This window comes from Streptopelia decaocto (assembly GCF_964273445.1).
Source record: "Streptopelia decaocto genome assembly, chromosome: 4".
Taxonomy (NCBI): Eukaryota; Metazoa; Chordata; class Aves; order Columbiformes; family Columbidae; genus Streptopelia; species Streptopelia decaocto.
In genome coordinates, this window is record NC_138658.1 from 2,054,901 (window position 1) to 2,078,033 (window position 23,133).

The window sequence follows — 23,133 nt, forward strand, 5'->3', positions numbered from 1 at the left end:
TCCAGCACTAAACCATGTTCTTAAGAACCTCGTCTAAACGCCTTTTAAACCCCTCCAGGGATGGTGACTCCAGCACTGCTCTGGGCAGCCTGTCCCAATGCCCGACAACCCTTTCCATGAATTTTTTCCTGATATCCAATCTGAACCTCCCCGGTGCAACTTGAGGCCGTTTCCTCTTATACTCAACACAGTGCTCCTCCCCCAACAGAATGGAATTAGTCTTGCTCTCCTCCAAAACCATTATACTTGAATATTATTAAAGGTTCCTTGGGCTACAAACAATTTTCCTGAATATTTGCAATGATTAACAGCTGAAGGGACATGATGCGCATCCCCACAGGTCAGCCATTCAATCCTTAAAGTGTCAGGTATGATGTTCTTCTGAAGTGAGAACAACACAACTTGGGTACTTAGGTGACGGCTGAACAAACACAAGATTAACATGATGTGCCAGTGTTTAAAGCAACAAGACAAAAAGGACACACTTAGTTGTTCCTTCAAAAAATAAAAACATTAAAAGGACTCGTGTTAATATCTGTGTTTGCAATTTACAAGAGCTTATAATGCTTTGACTATGGGGTTCTTTTTAACAAAGTGAAAAGAGACGCAAATGTCAACAGGAGCTGAAGATTCTCTGCAACTTCAAGTCAAGCCTTTAATTTTCAAACTATTAGTGTTTGGTTTTGAAAGATTTAGTAACGTTTTCAAATCTAAAAGGGTTTTTTTTCCACTCCTTTTTCCAGGTCTCCTCTTTCCCCTCTCTCATCAATTCTATTTTCCTAGTTGACAGAGGAGATGACTTTGAGGCCAGTGCTATTTAACGTGGCAAATTTAGGTCCTGATTCTGTAAAAGAATTATGCATATGGATAACCTGACATACATGAATAGTCCCTCTGCTTGAGTGTATTGTAAGGCTAAGGGGTTTAAATTCCATTTTCAAGCTTGTCTTACACACCTATAAGACTTCATGGTTTTGAAAATGGACCTTAGCCTTGGTTATCATTCCAGTGCTTAATTTTTTATATTAACCGAGTATATATTTTACAGCACGTTCTATTCATTTTTCTTATATACTAACGTAAAGGCATTAATTCCCAGTACAACACGTCTTGGAAAAGCAACTGCCTGCTGCAATAAATAACACCTAAAATCAATGACAGTTGTATGTTGCTTAAAAACTAGTTCTGCTTTTTTTGTCATCTCTGTTCATCATTTTCGGGCTTTGGTTAAGAGAAACTTGGGGTTGTCTGACAGATGAGGCTGTGTACTCCTGATTAATATGACAATTACATTAAACACGCTGTACAAGTCCCAACATTTAATATTCAAGAAGCAGGTTCAGTTAAATTAGGTGGGGGAAATAGAAATGCATATATATATATATAAATCTTAAGCTGTTGAAAACATAATATTGGCAAAGATCTAGGATATCTCAAGCACTTCTGTGCCCAGAAAAGAAATGAAGATTAACAATTAATATGTACTTGAATGCAATTTCAGCTCTCTAGGGGACTTGTACTCTGGATTATACATTTACAGAAGAAATACAGAAGATGAAGAAAAAATTTAGGAATGCCTGTTATGGCTTAGGCCAAAGGTCCATAAACTCAGCATGTTGACTGGGATGGAAAGACAAGATACCCCAAAACCAATATCAGGAGCCACCAAGCTGGCCAGAGACAATCCTCTGCTAATTTTGCAATGGAAACATTTGGGTAAACAACCACAGGGTTCTTCTCCTTTCGACATGTTCCATGTGCTCGCTCATTCACAGCGAAATCTGTGTGAATTTCAGAATTCCAGAAGTTCTGGAAATCGAACTTTCTGAATTCAATGGAATTAAATTATTCAACAACTTGATCAACCTGAAATACTGACTTCCAGACCGCTCATTCATTTTGGCACCCCTCCTTCTAGAAGAAATTATTTTTACAAATAAGAGACAGTACCATTTTGTTATACATGAGGTTAGCAGCGATACCTCATTCTCACATCACAAAATTAAATTCAGTTTAAAATGAATTCTCAAAACTAGTAATGCTGCCATAGTGAGTCAAATTTTCCTTTCACTGGAAATTCTTTTCAACTTTCAGATGTCAATGTTTTTCTTCATTATGAAGGTCGAAGCATCTCCGATGCTGGCGCAAACCATACTGTAAAAATAACAACGCGAAGGCTAAAATGTACAAAGCATTTGCCATCTCGACATGTCCCTAATGAAAATCCCTTCCACTTCATGAACTGGACAAGCCGTATGCTTCATTAAGTCACAGACAGCACGCTCATTAAAGATCAATGGCATCTTCCAAATGCATTTTGTTTTTCTTTAGTCCTAACATATGGTCATAATAATGCATCTAACAGTAAGCCTGGGCACTAATTTTTAATGAAAAATAATGTTCAGACTGGCCCATGTAATTTGCTTTTATGTTTCTGACCTTGTTCTGAAATGAATCCCCATAGTTCCAAAACATTCTCATTCCAGGTTCTCAGTTCTCTTGCCAAGAAAGGCAGATGTCATGCTTGTAACTTACAACGTCTCTATTTAAATCATACCCCTTTGTATAATGCAGGTATTAGTTTTCCCTTCCTACGAGCACACCAACTCCCAAAGAAGAAAAGAAGAGGTCCAAAGCATCACGTGTAAATTAACGCAAGTGATAGCAACGCAAATACACGTCACAAAGGCAGGACGTGCTTCTTTTTAGCATGAGAAAAGTTGCCATTCCAGAGACATGCTACATCAGCCCATCCTACCATCTGTGCAGGAGCTCCACAAGCCCAGTGAAGAGTGATCAAAAGTCTGGCAGCTAGAGAGACATATTTCATTGCTGAACGAAAGAGTGAGTCCTACCGCCTCTGTTACTAAGGCACCGCAAAGAACAACTCCATACATTGGGGTCTCCCTCCAAGTATACCAGCCTAAAAGCACAAATCCTCAGCTTACACCTTGAATTTTTTAAATTCTCTTTGCTAATTACACATACAGGCAGTGTCAACCCTTTTTCCACTCATTTTCTTTTCTGGCACTTGATGGTGAGTGCCAATGTGTGCACAGTCAAAGTAAGAGTGACAGAGCTGCAAAACATCAAATACAACATTTGAAGGTCTATCCGGAGTCTTTGCACAATATTGTTCATGGTTGAATTGAAGCCATCACTTGTCTCTATGTTTCTTCAGGGCCGTGTCCAAGTGCCAGGCTTATAATCCTATTTTTCTTAGAGTAGAATTACATATTTTCAGTTCAACCACCAGACTAAACTGCCTGCTCAGGTATCTAGATTTTGATCAATACTAAGTCCATAAATGCTTGCTCTTCATTGCCTTAACTGAAGTTCTCCAGCCCAAACCTTCACCAGTGTGCTACATCCCTCAAGGTGACTACTACATGACTATTTTAAGTCTTATCTTCCCATAACCCTACTTCCATAAACCGAAGGAGAATCACCAGAGGTCTTCAGTAGCTCTTTTCTGAAATCAGCCCTAAATTCTGTTTTAATTTTAGTCTAACGATGCACATGAATATGTAAACCGAAGTATCCCTCCATCCTTAATCCTAGGAGGTCTGCAAGACTCTTCAATAAATAGACCTGAAACCTGCTCCAGTTTTCTACATAATTTTGATTTGTTGAATGACTTTTCTTTGGTTGCTGATTTTCTTCCTACAAAGCACATACCTGTATTTTACTGTTTTATTACATGTCATTAACATTTAAAACTGGAAATGAAGTTTGTATCAAAGTCAAATGAATTAACACTGATTCAAGGAAGAAAATTCAATTAAATTCCAGTCTTAATTTTTCTATAGTTTGATTTCGAGCCTACATGTCACAATAGTACAAAACAGACAGGACTTTTATGATGAAGCAATATTTGAGCAGAAAAATCCTTCAGCAGTATGTTTATCTCCAAACTCAGCCTGTTTGGCCTGTCTGGAGTTCACACATGGCAAATGGCTCAGATATTTTGCTCAATTTTCCATTTTGCTCAAAAAACATTTGTCTCTTCCTATCTAACTGTGTCTTTCAAAGCTGCCTATTTTCACGTACGGATGTCCTTTTAGCAGAGTTGTCATTATTTTGCAAAGCACTCCAGAACTGGGAGGGGGCAGAAGGCACTATGCACATTTAAGTTATGACAATTTGTAGAATTTATTCTTTACAAGTGTTATTTTGTGGGTTTAATGTCTTATTTTTTTGCTTTTCCCCAATGTACTCGCTTCCCTAATCCTTTGGCTGTCCAGAGGGTTTTCTAAGTGGTTGCAGTAAGTGGGGATTGGGACATTGCTTTACATTTTCCTACAGCTAATGCTCAGATTCACTCCCTTTGTTGCTCTGAGAATTTTGTTAGCCCCATTTAAAGATACACTCGGTTTAGACCTTGGAGTGGTCTACCTGCTGAGTTAACTGTTATTATTACCTATAAAGGGAACATGTATTTTGAAAGAAATGGAAAACATGCATTAGTGAAGAGGCTTTTATATCAGCAATTAGACAACTTATCAGTTGACTTACAGTGACAGATTTGCAACTAAACTGTCATTTGAAAAGGACACTTATGAGAGCATCAACACGGCACAATTACTTAACTGGCTGTAAAGGAATGTAATTCCTCTGAGGAACGAGCAATACTGTAGCAACCTAAAGTCCACATATTTCAGTATTTCAGTGGAGCTGAAAAGACACATTTCCCCCACACTTTTTCGTATTCATTTAAAAACAGACATACTTTGTAAATGCAAATATGTTTCTTTATACTAAGCCTTGGGTAAGATCTTGGTGAAGGCAGCCAGAAAGCCAATTCTTAGGTTGAAAAGAGGAAACCCAACTGATAAAAATGCTAAGACAAATATTGCTGAAATGTCCTCAGTCTTAGAGACCCAAGTTTTTGAGTAGTTTGCAAAGAACCAGAAGCACGAACACATGAAACTCCCATCAATGAGATTCCAGGTACACACAAGGTATGTTCACACCGAAACCCAGTGCCATTTTTGACTTGGAATGAAATGGATTTCATTGAAACTAAGTGCTTCGAGTTAAGCACGCCTTTAATTGCCATTGTTATACCAGAGTCATAATTTGTGAACTGTTCTGCAGCCTCCCGGGATTACGGATCCAGCCTAATTGCAAAATAAACTAATACCAGCAGTAAAAAGTATTTTTGCCTTATTTGAGTATCGCATAAATAGCATACGTGTAATTTCACTGCAATCAATGGAAATCACAGATTTCCATCTCACATGCTAAACGCTGAGGATGATTACCATTATATTTAATTTATACTAATCAGTGTGAACCAAGTGGGGCTTTAATATCACATGGAGATTTACAGCAATTATTTTCTTTTTCTTTTTAAGAGAAAAAAGCAAATATACATAGGGCCAGAAATACATGTTCATAGTCAACACACAATATAGGTACTTAGAAAAACATAATAGGTATTTTAAAACCATTTGGATGTTTCTACTTGAAAATATTCAATAGGAAGCTTTGTCTTTCCTTTTGGAGATTTCTCCTGAGTAATAATTTAGTAACCCTAAATGAGTTAAAACCCATTAATTCTGAAGGTCTCTAGAAACAGTTTCTTATTTTGCTCAGAATTCAACAAAAATAAAACTAACTTCCACGCATTTTTTTTTTTATATTGGAGGAAAGTGCAGATTAAAATCAGATCAGCATGCAGTATGTATGTTACCTCAGTACAGATTGTTTTATGTTATATACTGACAGTCCTAAGGCTGCATGTGTTTTGTACTTCACCGAGACAGGAGAAAAAACAGAAAATAGAGTGAAAACAAAATAATCTCTACCACACTAGCACAAGGCTTCTGATTTTTCAAGTGACCCAACTGAAAAGAGGGAGTTTCATTTGGCGTGACAATCACGAATCTCTGATTCTCAAAATAACGTCAAACAACGGACACCTCTCACACAACTGAGGTGACCCCTCAAATAACTACCTAGGATAAAAAAATATGTAAAATATGAAAAGCCAGTGTTGATTTAATCTGTTTGGTTTGGGGTTTTTTTCGTTTGTGTCTTTTTTTGGGGAGGGCAGGAGGTTGCATTAACTGTGTAGGGAGGTTGGTCTATTCAGCTTCCCATGCTTTCTACTACTTTACAGGAAAATAAAGAGGCTGCTTTTCCTCTTTGTGCTTTGTTTCCAAATGAAGTGTTAGCCACAACGCCACACTGAATGAAAAATAACAATACGGATCTCTTCCTCAATACATCATACATTGTATACATTCGTATCTTTCCACTAAAGTCAAAACGACTATTTACTTTCTTCATACATTGACTTAGAGAAAATATGCTGGACTAAAGATATGAGATAAGGGTAACCTAATTATCTCTTTGAAATTGAGCTATCATAAAATTCTGAATTTAGACTCACAGCTCTGGATTAATTCTAACTTTCGAATTATTACTTCTAGAAATACTCTTCTAATTTATTACCAGCAATAGATGAATTTACAAAAAAAGAGCCGAGAATGTTAACAGAAAATACTATCAAGTTATGTCAGAAACTGTTTTACTTGGAAAATAAAAAGTCCTATGAAGAAACTACCTGAATATTTCAACTATTTGAACTGTAATAGCAAATATTAAAAAAAAAAGCAATAGGCAGCCTTTCTTTGGGACTTTTTAAAATCAAGACTCCAAAGGTAACTTGATGTGAACCAGTTCATGCCATTCTGATTTAGAGGTGAAGGACAAAGTCAAAGAAAAGGGCAGAGAAAGGGGGGAACTCCCATCAATCCACAAACATTCCCTTCAAGAGGAAGCTCGGAATGCAAAGGCAGAAACAGAAAATAAGGCATGATGAAAATCAGAAGCACCTTTTGAAAAGAGATTTGCTTTATTAAACGTGATGCTCAGACTCATCCATTTCAATTTCTGATTCTAACCTACTTCCACACTCTGTCACGTCAGATTTTGACGGGGATTTCCAAGACCGAACACACTCCAGAGGACAATTCAGAAGCAAAACGTTTCCAATAGGAAGATACTTCTTTGTAGTAAATAAAAATACTCTCCCAACCCCCATTCCCCTATGCTGCTAAAAGTGGGGAAGGAGGTAAAGGAGTTGGGGATGAAGGATGGAATTTCAACCTAGGAAAGAGGGAGAGGTGGTGTTCTAATTTTTGGGTTTATCACTAGCGAGATCTATTTTAATTTTCACCAAGTTCATTTTCCCCTGACAGTAACTGGTAAGCAACCTCCTTGTCTTTTACTCAACCCACAAGGTTTTCCATCTTATTTTCTCCTTGTGTCCCATTGAGAAGGGGGAATGAGGGAGCAGCCGCGTGGGGCTCGTAACGGGCCAAGGTCAAACCTTCACAACTAAAAAGGCTGTAGTACCAGGGACAAGAAAAGTGCCGTCAGCAGCAAAATACTCAGCATGTACCTTAATGTCTTACCCTAAAATTACACATCACAGCAAAGTGAGCTATGACCAGAGAAAAGCTACTTACATATTTAATGCCTTCCCCTTCCCAGGTTACCTAGAAGCTAAAGTGACTCTGAATGTCAGAAGGCATCAGATCATGGCATGTGGTTAGCGCTCGAGGATTGGGCGGCGTTAATTCCTGCTTCACGTTAATGGCCATGTGGGTGAGGAGATGTCAGGTTAGGTTTGCAGGTTCACGTTTTACCTACGCTACGGCACATGGTTCTGCGAGTTCCTACGTGGAATCTCCAGTTCTTTGTTGCTTAGAAAGACACAGATGTCCCCTCGCTGATTCAGAGTCTACTGTCACAGAGTACAAGTGGCAAAGCATACAGAACCAACATGTAATTGCAAGTTAGGTCGTTATTTAGAGGTTTAAAACTACATTCAGGAATGCAGAACGGCTGTACTCTTTTTGAGGGCAATATACCATACACACCGATATCTCATTATAAAGTCATAATATCAAAACAAGTTTATGATCCTGTAAAATCATTAGGAAGGGCAGATTTTGTATAATCCCTTCTACATTTATCTATGTTTAACTGAATGCATAACATTCATTGGACTGTGCCATACCAAGCGCAAATGTGGATGCTCTTTCAGAGTATTGTTATACTATAGTGCCATAAAATCTGTTTTATTACAATATACCTTTTGCTCTTTGTTACTGCTAGAAATTAAAGATAAAATCACCTTCCTGAAACCCTTACAAGGGCCTGAATCAAATAATCACTCAGTGAAGTCTGAAACTTGCACTCGTGCAGAGAGAACAGCATTTTGGAGTTCAGGTGCCCCAAGCATGCCTGAAATCACTATTCTCTCTTCATTTGCTGCTCCTCACTACACTGTAGATAGAACTCTAACCAATTTTTCACTGACATCTTTTGCAAAGATCAAAAAGACAAGTGGAAGAGAAGGGACATGGTTTTGCCTGGGTGGTCTATGAGAGAACTCCCGATGCTCTTTCTTGCTTTTAGGATGAGTATTGTATTCACAAGTTAAGCATCCAATTCCTGCTCTCATTGGAACAAGACAGAGAAACTGAGGATCTTGGCCCAGATTCTTTCCAATGGAAATAACACATATTGAGAAGAAACACAAAGCTTTCTTCTCAAGGAGAGAAAAAAAGAGCAGCTTTTCTGCTAAAATTAACTCAGCCTCAACAGAAACCAGCATCAATACTGCTTGGTCCTCTTTCTGTCTGTTTGAATGGTTTGTTGATTTTGAAGACAAATGTAAAAGAGAATCAGTCATTAAGATTTATAACAGCGTTCTTTGTTGCTGTATCCACTTGGATATTTGTCTTTCAGTTCACTTATCTTGATTTTATTTCAATCTCTAAGAATATTAACAAAGGCAAGAGCTAAGGCACAAGCAATGAAGACAAGTAAGATCTAGAAGTATGCGGACAAAATTTTACACTCAAAATTATTACCTCAGATGTCAATGTCAGAAATTAGTGTCTGGAATGACTAAAGCACAAATGAGACCAAAATTTAGCCAGTTCCTCTGAAAATCAATTCATAGATATTAAACTGGATTAGCAGTTTCACACAACACTAAATTTCCTTCCCTTCCATTATTTTATTTTCTTCTCAAAAATGTATTTAACCAACAGAAAATTCAACTTGTAATACGAATATTGAGAGCGAGTTGTCATTATTGCACTGCGCAGTTGTATAATCACAATACTCTTCATGGTAAGCTACAACATTTTAAAATAAATCTCGATTTTGTTCTGAGATTATCCAAATTACAGCAAGAATAAGTCACGGACAGAAGAAGAAACTAGAAGAAACTGGATTATAATGGTTATTAATATACAAACGTGGCAGGGGTTGGGTGAAACCTGTCCGGAGCTTTCACATTATTCTGAGATGTTGAAAATTCGATAGAAAGCAGAGATGTAGGAAAGGCAGTAGTGAAGCTCTTCAGTAATATTGGAGGGAATATAATTCTTTCCCTTTGCATGGGGAAAGCCAAGGGGATGACATCTTGAGAAGAAATGCTCCTTCACGGTTACTCAGAAATGCTACTTGAGATAACTGGGCTTGGGATCAAATCCTTTTGATCACACAGTCCAACAACCAAACCATGGGCTTGGTAGGAGACCAGCGACAGGAAAATCACGCACGCCTGGCCCAGATTATCTAGGAAAGCACTCGGTCTGGCTCCAGGCGTCGAGCTGGAGGACAGGAGCGAGAATGCAGCAGATACAGGCTGTTCCAAACAAGTGACAAACGCGGTTTGGCTGTTGTTGGCCACACGAATCCCGTTCGAGAAACCTTCAGCAACCTTGCGCGCAGTACTCGACAACAACCTGCTGAGCGATACATTGTCCCGCGGTACAGCAACGCTGTCAAAACCTAATACTCCTTGGCACATTCTTATTGCTTTAAACACTACAGGCGAGGCGGGGGGGGGGGGTGGGAAATCACAAGAAACTGGTTCCCAGCCAAATCCTATTACTCGGAAACGTAAATTTACATGCAGAGCATGTTTTCTCTTTCTTATCTCCATTTTCTCATTTTGCAGCACTAAAAGTAGCTTCAGGGTGCTTTAATATTTAATTCCATTGAGAAACTTCAATGCTTATATCTAGCTTTGTAAACTTAGGAAAAAAAAAAAGAAATTAAACAGGAATATTGCAAATACCATCAGTAGAGCTTCAAATCTACAAAGATCAAAAGAGAGAACACATATATTAACACATCATCCAAAATAGCTTTTGACACCAACAGTTACCCAAAAAAATGATTCCCACCCACAGTCTTTTCGTAATTTATCTTACACTTAAGTTTGACACGATGAGCATCAGGTTACACATCGGAGCGATGAGAATCAGGTTACACATCGGAGTAAATCTGATGCAATTAATACACTATGTGATGTATTTTTTTCCCACATTAGAGATTTTGAACAACCGAAGAAGACTCTTATATATAGGGGAATTATACAAAACACTTTTCCAGATTTGAAATCAGAGTTAATCCTCAGAGGTTTTTCAGCTCCAGGTCACACCAAGAGATTTTTCCAATTAACAGAAATTTCTTGAAATGAGCGTCATGCCCAGTTCAGCAAGTTTGTGATGGTTTAGCTGGCAAAGTTCCTTGGAATATGTTTATTTTTTTACCTCTCAATTTTTTCCCTCTGTAATCAAAGTACAGACAAACAAATTGCAATACAATTCCAAGCATTAAATCACTAACTGGTTTCAATGCTGGCAGCATTAGAAGGGAGATTGCTCCTCAGGCCTGCTACAAAAAAGCGGTAATCACAGTTTGTTTTCCTTGATTTTGGGTGGAAGGGTTCCTGTTTAGGTGGAAGGGTTCCCCTGCCACATTTGTATATTAATAACCATTATAATCCAGTTTCTTCTAGTTTCTTCTTCTGTCCGTGACTTATTCTTGCTGTAATTTGGATAATCTCAGAACAAAATCGAGATTTATATTAAAATGTTGTAACTTACCATGAAGAGTATTGTGATTATACAACTGCGCAGTGCAATAATGACAACTCGCTCTCAATATTCTTATTACAAGTTGTATTTTCTGTTGGTTAAATACATTTTTGAGAAGAAAAGGGTGGATGGGTTCACTTTCTCAAGCATATTCACAAAAATAGGACATATTTCTCTTTAGGAAAAATATATATATATATATTTTCAAGACTTGATGATAGTTAAAAGTAACTATTGAATAGGTAAATATCAATTCGGTATGAGGGCACAGAAAAAAGTTTTCACAGGAGGTAAGCAAACCTTTATTTGGTGCCTATATTGATTACTTTTGCCTGAATTTTAAAATATTTAACTGCTTTTTTTATCTTCTCAGCTTTGAGAACATATTAGATTGATTTTCCTATGATTGAGGGTGCAACCATCAGCTGAGAAAACCGGTCAAACAAATTCAGCAGCCTGCAGGCAAAACGCTCCAAATGAAACAAAAATACAGTTTGATAATATACAGACAAGCACTATACACGGTCCCCTCTGAGCCCTCCCCAGCATTTTTCACAGAAACGGATGGCTGAAATGATATTAGAAATGCTAAGGAATACTAATGCTCTGACAATTTCAGTAGCTTCTAATTAATTTCAATTTACTGCAACAAAGTGCTACGTTGCAATGTTTTCCCTTTATATCACAGCAAAGACATATAAAGCATAGCAAAGTTATAAATGGCATAAAAAAAGAGCTTGTAAACTTCCAAACCTAAGAAGGAATTTACAATTTAAACTACATCAATTTCATGTTTTCACCACAGACCTCAAAATCCTCCCTAATTTAGCAAACTGAAGGTTGCACACAACATAACTAATAGGAAATAATGTTACCCTTTCATGCCAAATCATGGAAGATTTTGTCATTTTAAATGGAGTTCAGTTTTCAAATGTGAATGTTAAAGCAAAGCTGAATTGGTGTGAAAGAATCTATTCAATAAATGAAAAGAACTTAAACATTAACCTTAAGGATGAAATTCAAGCAACGTTAGGAAGACTGTATACAATTTTATCAACTGGTATAATTTATGTATTCATTCTTTTTCCCATTCCAATGGTAACATTAAAGCAAATATATCCATAGAAGCATCTGAAAGTATAAAAATTATCTTGCAAGGGAGCTTATGTATCTCAAAAACTGTTTCTTCCAAGTCATAGCTCTAGTTTTCTCATTAAATACAGGGACAGCAAAGCTTTTAACATGACATAAAAACTGTTAATAACAAGAACTGAAACGCTGTGGATCAGCTCAGGCGTGGGCAGATGTTTGGATATGTGGCTACGAGAAACTTCCAGTTCTGACTCTCTAGTAGACTTAGGGCCACTTTAAATATCTTACCCACAGATTATCAGGGAAATAACCAGCTTTTTATGACTTCTGAGTGTTTTACAGTCTAAATGAAAAATGACCTGGAGTCATTTATCCTGTCAAGCACGTTTTTTTTCTTTATCAGGAAGGAAATGAGCAATGAAGGAAAAAATAAACATAATAAACATAATAATAATAAAAGAGCAGGCAAGATGGAATTTATCGAGATCTATGTTTGCTTGAGCATTAAGATTACCAGCTGAGGATGCCAGTTTTGCAAGAAAACCCTTCACCTCGCATGACATGACTGGGAACTCTCCCAAGCACAGACCCCAAGAGCAGCGTCTGAGCTCACACATCAAGGTCTAACTTTGCAATATGAAAGCTACCGAAAACCAGAGATCAGATACCAGCCCATACAGAGGATCTCCCGGGTGCCGCTTTAATGCTGGAAAAACACAAAAGCAGAGCAGCGAGCCGCTGTTGTGCAGCGGAGCTTTCTGGCTGCGTCACGCCACGGTGCAAAGTGCATTTAAATGACAAACTCTGCTGAGCTTTCAATCCCATTTGCAGGGCCCCAAGGGACCAAGGTTCCTAAGTGAGCTGTACCCAGGGAAAACGTTCTGTTCCATCAGCACTCCTTGGCTAAAGAACGAGGAAAATGGATCTGTCTACTCTGAGCATAGCCGGGGTGAGGTGGATGCTACTCTGAGATGCATCTTACCAGCTTCATGAGTGGTCCTGCTATTGCGGGCTGGGATTCCCACAGCATCCCTGTTGTCCTAAAACATCCCCTGCCCATAAACTGACAAGAAGGAACGACAACTGAGATATATAGAAGAGCTTGAGGAAAGACAATAAGAATGGGAAATGACATAATGAGACTGTGAAATATTCCCTCTTTTCACAATTTCTCCAAGCGTGACTCTTACCCTCTTTTCCCCTACCTTGCATTTTCTTAGACAACTTTCCTATTGCAGAACTTGATGATTATATTAGATTGAGAGCAGATAATCTGTATTTCAGCTTCCTTGAGAATCTCATATTCCAATTTCCAGAACTAAGATACCCTATAGATGAGCTCCCGAATACAGACTCAGCTGCCAAAATAATAGATCTAACTTTTAAGTACAGAGTGACTTAACCCATAGGCTGCTGTATGTTCGACTCTTTTAAAAGTCAGTCTATTTACTTCAAATATTTTAAAGAATCTCCGTCTAACTGTGCGCTTACATCATTCCCCACAAAGACCTTCAGGATAAAGACCACGACCATGCTTGTTTATCGACCAAATGTCCCTGACATTTCCAGATTCCCTTTCACCCAAGGAGTCCACATGGTAGGAGAAGGAAAAGTTGTGACCATGTCCCAGGTTTCTCTCATGGGTACAGGCAGTTAGAGAAGGCTTGAGGCTGGATTTGGTCTCGAAATGGGGAACAAACACATGTGAAGACTAGAAAGCCTTCCTGGGTTCAAAATTACAGACACAGTCAGAAATAGAAAAGATACACTTCAAAGCTAATTGAAGTCATTAGCGGTACTTTGAAGACAATGAACTGTATTTAGCAAGATTTTAAAAACGATTAATGAATTGGTCATCACACTGTAGTGTTTATTAAACAGGAAGTTATCATTTGCCATGGAAAATGAACTTTTCCAGGATAGTGCACTTTAACTGAAAATTCATTTTTCTACTTAACATCATCTACTGTGTCTACTGTTTATTGCACGTTTTCAGTAGTAAATGCCTAATTGGAGCAATTCTATTATGGGTTATAGAGATTTGAGATGGAATTAGATAAATTAATATAGCTTCACCGATGAGTGCACCTGTGTTAAGTATCATTCCTAATATCTACTCCTGCAAGCTAAAAAGACCCATCGCTTTCAGCATATGTTGTCTGGTTTTTTAGTAGATTCTATGCATAGGTGTGGGACAAAAAGACAAAGTATAATAAACCACTGTTCCAAAAGCTCTGTTGAGTGGCTTTAGCTAGTTTGTGAATCTTTTGTAAATATTCTCATACAAAGCATTTGAGCTAGCTGCTGTAATGGATTAATTTGCTTCAGCAACCGCCTGGTTCCAGGCACAATCCATCTCAAACATAATTAAAATACATTTGGTAGATTTGAGGCTAAGCTTTTGGAGAACAACAGATTACATTAGAAAGATTTTAATGAGGACAGGGCTGATTAATTCCTCGCATCCTCTTTTGGGTAGAAACTGGGGAATCCTCTGAATGAGGTTAACATACCATTTACCAGCTAGAACTTATGGAAAATAGAAAGAACTAAAATAATCACAGGATCTTTCAAGTTTTTAGTAGCATAAAATTAATGTGTTTAGCTTGTATTCACTTCTCTAGAAGAAAAGCAAGTGGCTGTCATGTATCACTGTCACCAGAGTGCTATTATCTACATATTATTCCTGTATCACTTCCACAAAATACTGTTCTTTTCTTATTATATCAGGTATGTTTTAGTGTGCATCATCCTCCACAGCCAAACTAAATGCTAAGTACTTGGTGAAATAAAACTGTTTGGGTAGAAATGTGCCACACTTGTGAAGTAATTTACATGAATTAGAATTCACATTAGCAACGTTCAATACCCTCTGATACCTCTAGAGGAAAAGAAAAGCACTGAGTCTTCTGTGGGATGACAAGATGCTTTTATAATTTTCAAACCTTGTTGAGGAGGACGGAGGTGAAGTCCTGCCCAGAACCCCAGGGTTGTGGGGTCAATTCCCAGCCTTGTCACATACTTTCTTTTTCTTTCACTTTAATAAAATCACAGACAACTTCTCTATTGTCTTCAGCAGATTTGGGAACGTAGCAATGTTCAGTATTTATTCACTGTCTGCTAACTGGAGATATATATATACTTCTTTTTACTATCATGCTCAGTGGATGCATTCATTAGCATTTGGGAGACATCCAGATGCTAGGGTGGTAGAGATGATATTAATAATGTCAGTGTTAATGATCTAACACTTACACATCTCAAAACAATCACCTGAATAAACGTCCAGATGTTCAAAAGGATTTAGCACCTCAGGGTCCCTGTTACAGACATCTTGCCAGCTCCTCCATCCCCCCAAGGAGTAGAAAAACAGGCCATTGATTTCAGAAGACCACGTTACGTTCCTAAGATCCTATCCTAAGTCATCTACACTTCCCAGAAAGAACAGGTGAAATGGAGTATCTGGTGTAGACGATTTCACTCCGTCTTCTTTTAAAAACCAGAGGAGAAGTGTGAGCAGTCACAAGCACTGAACCAGGACTTGACACATTCAGAGGTACTTTAACAATGTCATCAGGTTCCCAGGCAATAAATCTTCACTGATTCATCATAATAATTAGATTCACTATTAGGATACTTAAATAGCAAGATGAATGTTGCCCAATGTTCACTTAACCATTTAAACTTTCCTGCAATTCCTCAAAACCTGCAGCTACTACAACCTCTTCAATACATCATCAGAGATTAGTAAAATAGCATGGAATTACTATTTAGCACCCGATTTTGCACCTAGATACTATTTCATTCCAAAATTTTATTGCAAAAACACTATTTGTAGATCACTTAGGTAAATTGCCTAATGCTATATACAAAGAGCTTAATATTGTGTTCCATCTTAAATATTTTCACCATGAGCCTGTTGTAAATCACCGCAATGATACACTTGCTTTGTATTTTAAAAAGGAAGCAATCTTTCCCACAGTAAGATTCAGGGGAATATGCAGCTCCTATGGCTGACTGAAAGATGAAATGTTTATTATGGCAGTTAAAAAATAATGCCGAAAAAGACTACTGAGCTTATCTGCAAGCAGATCATAACTAAAGGAATGTATTACTCAATGGTAATTTCGTAGATCACTGAAATTAGGCATAACTGAAATACCAGAGACACTCGTACTGCAGAAGATGAAATAACCTTATAAACAGTCCCCAGTTAGAACTGGGATCTTTTAACAGTATTTTTCAGACCAGAGCTAAAACATCTCACAATCCTGTGAGTATATTCTGCCGGCGTGAAAATTTCACTTCTAAAAACAGTAAAAAATGTATTTTAAAACCTAAGAGAATACAGGAGTTAGGAGGAACAAAGCTCTTCAAATCCAAAGATATATTCTAACCACCATACACACATACTTAATGGCAGTTGTAAACAATTCAAGCAAGAGTTTCTGCTGTGCGTGCAGACTCGGTGTTGGTGAAGCCAGAATCGCTCCGTGTAAAAGTAAAGACAAGGGGGCAAATCCAGAGTGACCCAGCGGGTGACACGGTCACACCAAAAAGAAGACACACAGATAAAGACGTGTCGAGGAGGAATGGAGCACAATAACGGAGCAGCGCACAGGTCAGAGTGTGAAAGAGGGAAGGCCAAGAGGAAAAGAATTGATCACCCAGGATTTCATCAGCAAAATGTCACACGCAGCCGTTGGTTTTCTGCCCCGAGCTTCTACATTTCTCAATTCAACAGACTACAACCTTAAGATATGCCTTATTTTTAGGCACGGCACGCTATACAGAATTATCTCTATTTTTAAAAACTGTAAGAACAACTACTACAATGAGAATTTTGCCATTAAATATTCAAGGATTTTCTTTACTATAAATATTTTATATTTTAAAATGTTGCATAATACTTTTAGTACTGAAGTTCCACAGCCACAAAGACTTAAAGTTATATTGTATACCTAGAGGATTCTTTCAATAAAAGTTGTTCAGACAAATTCCACTTAACCTCTTTCGTTTAATTAGTGCTTCAAATACTAAATTCGTTCATTTTACACCTGAGGAACCTCATGTTCAGAGCGTTTCTAATGACATGGAAGTATATTAAGATATAATAATAACAGGCTGGTTAATTTTTACTGAGACTAGGACATCATTGAGCAAAGCTAAGCCAGTCAAATACATATGATTTCAAGGCTTAATATGGTGCAGAAAGAATAATCCTCAAAATTTTTTGTTTTCTTGATTCAAAAGCCATGCATCCTCCAATTTTCACTTTATTAGGCTATTTACATTTAACAATTACTTTATTTTCTATATTTTGATTAACTGATATTCAAACTTGCCTTGATTTCTCATAGCTCTGTACGAATGGCAAGATTCAGTCGGTGACTTATTTGTTCTTTTCTGCAAGAGTGAAACATGAAACATTTGTCCTTCAGTTCCACCGATTCAATGTGTCCTCATGCAAACCAAATCAAGCCACGCTGCCCCTTAATTTCAGATGCTCGTAGCAACACGAGCATTTTATTCTGGGTCACTCAGAGTCTGGCACATGGCAACTGAGTACAACAGCTTTTTGAACATATAAGATTTTTAATGTGGGACATTAGAATAATATGAAAATAAGCAAGGTGAGTGATGAAAAGTGAAATGTTGGAGAAATATCTGTTGTATATGCATAGTCCCAGGTTTATTGCAAAACCAGCACTCACTTCCACTTAATTTTCATTACCTATTTGCCCCTTTGTTTTGTTTGTTTTCTCTTGGAATGTATGTTATGACGGAGACCTAATTCTCTTCACTTCCAAGCTCTCTGGTCAGTTTGAACTACATATGGGTATTTCAGTGAGGCGCCCAAGGAGGAGGAGTGAACATTTTTCAGTTCAGAAACTTCCAAAGATCTTTTGTTTCAATATACAAAGGTCAAAATACAAAACTGCTTAATGAGAGATGGGCAGATTTCTGACATCCCATAGAATACAAAACAGCAGCTGCTTCTTTACATTTTACCTCGGGGACACTTTTATATATGACACATGAGAATGATGCTTTACAATTTCTGCTAATAATAGAACTAGAGGGATAAAGGAGAACTATAAAGAACTGTTCACATAATTAAAGATTTTCATAAATAATCCTTCGGTTTGCTATGGAACTGAACTTTCCTACAAAGTCTGAAAGGAAATTATATCCCTTCCACTGAGCACTGTAGGAAGGGGCAGAACACAGGGTGTTACTCTCCATTCAACTTCAGAGGTGTTCTAAACTGTTTCTTTAGACCTCTGCTATATAATATATAATTCATATATCATATAGGATTTTTGCTCCTTGGAATTCTTTGAAGGAAAAAAAAAAAAATCTATGGAAGTTCCCGTGCATGCCTGAAGTTGCTTTTTCTGGAATAAAGCAGAAAGAGCAAAGCCACATTCCTAAACAGAACTGCCCAGCATCCCATGCACTTGGGAGATCCCATGTCAAGGGCCTGAACAGACCAATTCAGGCTGAGCTTGGACCTACGGCTCCTTCAACAGTGTCCCAACCGCTGCGTTGCTGCAGGGATGGATTTCTACTCAGCCTGAGTCTTTACAAATACTATAATTAAACATTATGTCACTTACCTACAGCGCAGGACAGCAAGGCTTTATTAGCTACTCATTAGGTCTGGAATTTATTAATACAATGCAGCACACGTACAAATGAGAGGATTTCAAACAACACAAAGCAGAATGTGGCATATTAAAGAAAAGGGTTTGAACCAGGCAGGGTCGGAATTCACATTCTGGCTTTCTCTATCCATTTGGGGGCTTATACTTTTGAACTAGAAGTCTTACCGCTACCAAAAGTTGCAAGAGTTTCCTGCAGGAAGTTTTGGGTTGAAACAGTTTCTCTTTTCCCTAATTCCAAAAGGCATTGGGAATTTGAACTGCAAGACCTTGATACTTTCTGGGCTGCCTGTCTGACCAAAAGGAGACACTTCAGATTCGGACAAACAACTACCATCACGCCTAAATAATTTAAACAGAAAGCAAATTGAATTGAGAAGAAATATATGAGCAAAAGGAGGGGATGCTCTGGACCGGCAGGAACAGCCGCTTGGTCAGCAGTTGACAACCAGTTCTCACTACAATTTGATGGAAGGTAAAATACAAACACAAACAAACTCGTACAAGGTGCCAATGTAAGGTATTGTGTTTAAGCTTAGTACAGAAGGGCACTGGAATGGTTCTTGTACAAATGGCACAAGATGGGGCATTTCTGAGATTTTTTAATACATGCTTTTCACTATTGTTCCGGGGAAAAAAAGCACAGATTGAAATTGCACATTCCTGTATAATAAACACAGCCCCATTCATTTCCTTCCCACTTTGCTACCATTCTTCAGTAAAATTGATACAATGTAGACTTCCAATAATAGCTGAGAAGGGAAAGAATTCACAACCTTTGGTTTTACTAATAAATACCCATCTTAGAAAACACTGTTTGTCCTCCCTGTGCAAAGAAAGGATCTGTTTTGGAATTATACGGTGCATGTCACTGATTCCTCCTAATCAAAGGAAAAAAACATTCATAGCATTCAGTTGTTTTTGTATGAGAGTCTGCTCCTTTCCATTGTGTAATCTCCGTGCACACATTTAAGCTCCTTATGATTTGAAAGGAATACATTCTATCACTTTAAAAATCAATCACTGGGAAACACCTAATGTCAAAATCCAACAGGTAAGCAATGTGCTGCAATGGAATCCGCAAAATGTGTTGCCCTGAATTCCCCAGCACTTTGCGAGCATCACTTCACAAGGGCTGATCTCTCGCCGTGCGTTAATCAAGGCCTCTGACACTGAGCATATTGATAATAACAATCATAAAAAAGGTTCGGTGCTCAGTCCCATGTTTGCTGTTGTACTTTGTGACAGGTATGACACCCTCTGCTTCCCATGATGGCTGGGGTTAAATAGGCAACAGGAGACGCAACTTCGACACACTGCTAGAACTGTTGGACCGTAAAATAAACACTGCTTAGCACATTTTAAATAAACGCTGAAGAATTAGAGAGCACATGGCAGAAACATTAATCTCATAATCCTCCTAGCATGTCTGCTGTTTCTGTGAACACAGACAGGTGGTTCGGGCTCTGCCTTCAGCTCCTGGCTTGAAATACACACAGGTCCTACATTTAAAAAACAATGAATAATCCCATTGTGGCTGGAGCTGGGGGATCTGGGCTGGTTGTTCAGGAGAGCCTGGAACTGAGGAAGGCGAGATGTGCGTAAGCCGAGCCTAGATATGCGACAAACACAAGATGCAGTTCTTGTGCCCTGCATCCTTATAAAGAAAACAAGCACCTTTCTGCTTGGAAAAGATGCAAAATACACAACTGACAGCTCCATATCCAGATTTTGGCCTGACAGCTGTATCGCACAATAGCACTTCATTAATGATGATTTTTTGCTATCCAGCGATACTGCTGTTCCACACATCTTTCTAGAGGGCGGCAGCCCCAGCTCCTTGGGGTGACACATCACACCCCCATCCATGGTCCGAAAACCTGACGTACAGTAGCTGAAGACAACTATTTTTCGGCAAATCAAAATCAGCACGTCGCAAACCAACTGGATGTATTGATCTTTGAACACAACGTTCACGACACAGTCTAATTTTATTGCATTCAAAATAATGGCAAACTACAATCAAAACACAGATCAGATTTCTGTTGAGATTTAAAAGCCTTCTGAGGTCTTTTCTGATCCATTAGCTGTTGGCTAGCAAAATATGGGACATGCTGTGTACAAATGCATGCAGGAGGAAAAAGTGCAGCTGATTTATGTTGATATTACTTGATACTATATCAGAGTGAACCGCAGATTAGAAAATACAACCTCTAAAATCATTTAGGTCTGGATGATTTTATATAATTAACCTTCTATATAAACAGAGCGCAGAGGCGATTTTTGAACCGGAGGCATTAGTTTCAATTAAACAGAAACTAACATCCCTTAGTCTTGAAAATCAATTCATCATTCCTTCCATAAGGAATCTGATTCCACTGCCACCTGCAAACTCCACAGTATTTGGTTTCTCACAATCTCCAGCAACATTTCTGAAGTAGGACTAGCTGATCTTTCTTAAAATTCTTCAATTCGTTTAACAAATCCCCAAATTAGGTGCTAGGATACTGCAGAGCAATTGCTACATGGGCTAGCTCATTTTCACAGCTGCTTTCTACTAGAAATACTAACAGTAAGAGCCTCTCGGAAGCAGAGTAACGGGAGAACGGGAGCAGAACTGGTCCTACAAACTCACTCCAAATCACTGCCAATTCCGGGATGAAATTTAAAATTAAACCCTTACAATTCTGTATTGTTATTTAAAGGGAAAATTAATTCCTCACTGTTACACAACTCCACGTCTACTATTCATTATCAGGGCTTCGCTTAATCTATAAGTTTCTGACTTGATGACTCATCCCTCTAATCTCTCTCTGCTTTGTTTTGTTTCTTTCTGTTTGTTTATTTTATTAATCTAGTGGCACAGGAGGAAAACGGGAGAGGAAAGGAGGAAAAGAAAGAGAGGACAACTTGTACAGGGCTCTCTTTCAAACTGAGTTTTAGGACGTGTGTGGATGGGGAGGGAGCAGAGCGAGCAGTGGGAATCCAGTGTAATCGTTCTCTAAAGCAATGAAGTTGATGATCTTTTCTCTACTGAAGCCAGCAATACTCACGTTTCCCATCAATACTGTTCTTTCAAATCCACGCTGTCTCTCCTTCAACATGGTTTTGCTCAAACCTTCCACTGTCCGGATAATTTGGGTCAAGCTTGGCATCGCAATTTTTAAAAATCATGCAGCTTTCTCTGTCTCTTGCCAACTTTCCAAAAGCACAGGTGAAATTGTATGTTATTTTCCAGAGGCAATGAGCCCCTCTTCAAATACAAAGACGTATTAAGGCATTAACACCAACATTTTAAAACAGTTTTAAAGTAGTCTTTTTTATTTCCCCCCCTCCTTACTATAATCTTACTGTAATTTCATCCCTAGAAAGTTCTATGTGAGGAAGAATCATGGTCTTTCCAATCAGCTTTCCAGTGTTAGCGAGGCAAGACCTGAATATGATTCTCACAATAAGTAGATCACTTTCTAGTTAACAACGCAGCAGAAAACCAAAACATGAGCCAAGTCTTAGGGACTCCAGAATATTCTGTGTTTTTCATGCCTTTATTTTGACGAAACTAACATCATGCAAGCAAACTACGCATGAACTCAGCAATGGGTGAATTCGGTCATACAAGCGTATTGAAGTTCATTGCCCACATGCAGGAAAAAGCAAAATACTCTAAGAGAGTCTGCTTTGGGACAAGAGAAGCCCAAGAAATTCAAATAAGCTTCCCCATACATCAAGCACCTGAATGAATCGTGTCCTGCTCTCTCCCAGCTCTTCATGGCCAAAGTAACTGGCTTTTCCACAAATACTTGGAACGATATTTTTGGCTGGCAGAAAGGGCTGAAAATTTCTCGATGCAACATATCAGTAACTACACATGTGAGTGCACGTTGGCTTCTCATTCAAGATCTGTGATTCTCAGTACTGCCTTCAACCAAATTCTAATTTCTGCCATCTGAAAGTGTCTGGAGAGCCTGGCTATCACTTATCTCCACACCTCTGCTCAGACTGAAATCACAGGTTATCTCAGGACAAATAATAGGGGGAAAAAGAGAACATTTTGGGCCACCTGTGCATACATTGCACAAGGTAAGGGCAGTGTTGCTCTCAATATACAGCACTCACTCATGTCTATGGACATGCTGCATTAAAGAGGAAGAGCCAGCAATTAGCACAAACAAGTCCTATTAATTAAACTGTTACCATTGTCCCTATAATAGAATGAATGAATGGGGCTGAAAACCCTTAATAATTTAGATAATGCATCAGAATAAATAATTTGCTCATATTTTTGCCAGCCATCTTTCAAATGGAAATATTATATATCGGAAAGATCTTGGCTATATGTGTATAAGAGAAGCTTAAGTACTATACATGGCTATAATTACAAATCCATACCTGTTTACTCCATTGATAACAAATAGCTGGATTTTCATATGATGTACTACTGCAACTAGGCTCGAAATAGA

The 23,133-nt window shown here is 38.3% G+C and overlaps 1 protein-coding gene across 2 annotated transcripts in view; it reads right to left on the reverse strand.

The window, feature by feature from the left end:
* GRID2 (glutamate ionotropic receptor delta type subunit 2) overlaps positions 1-23,133 on the reverse strand; it is a gene marked incomplete at both ends in the record, with an annotated part of 552,228 nt that overhangs the window by 383,387 nt on the left and 145,708 nt on the right. The window lies entirely within an intron of this gene.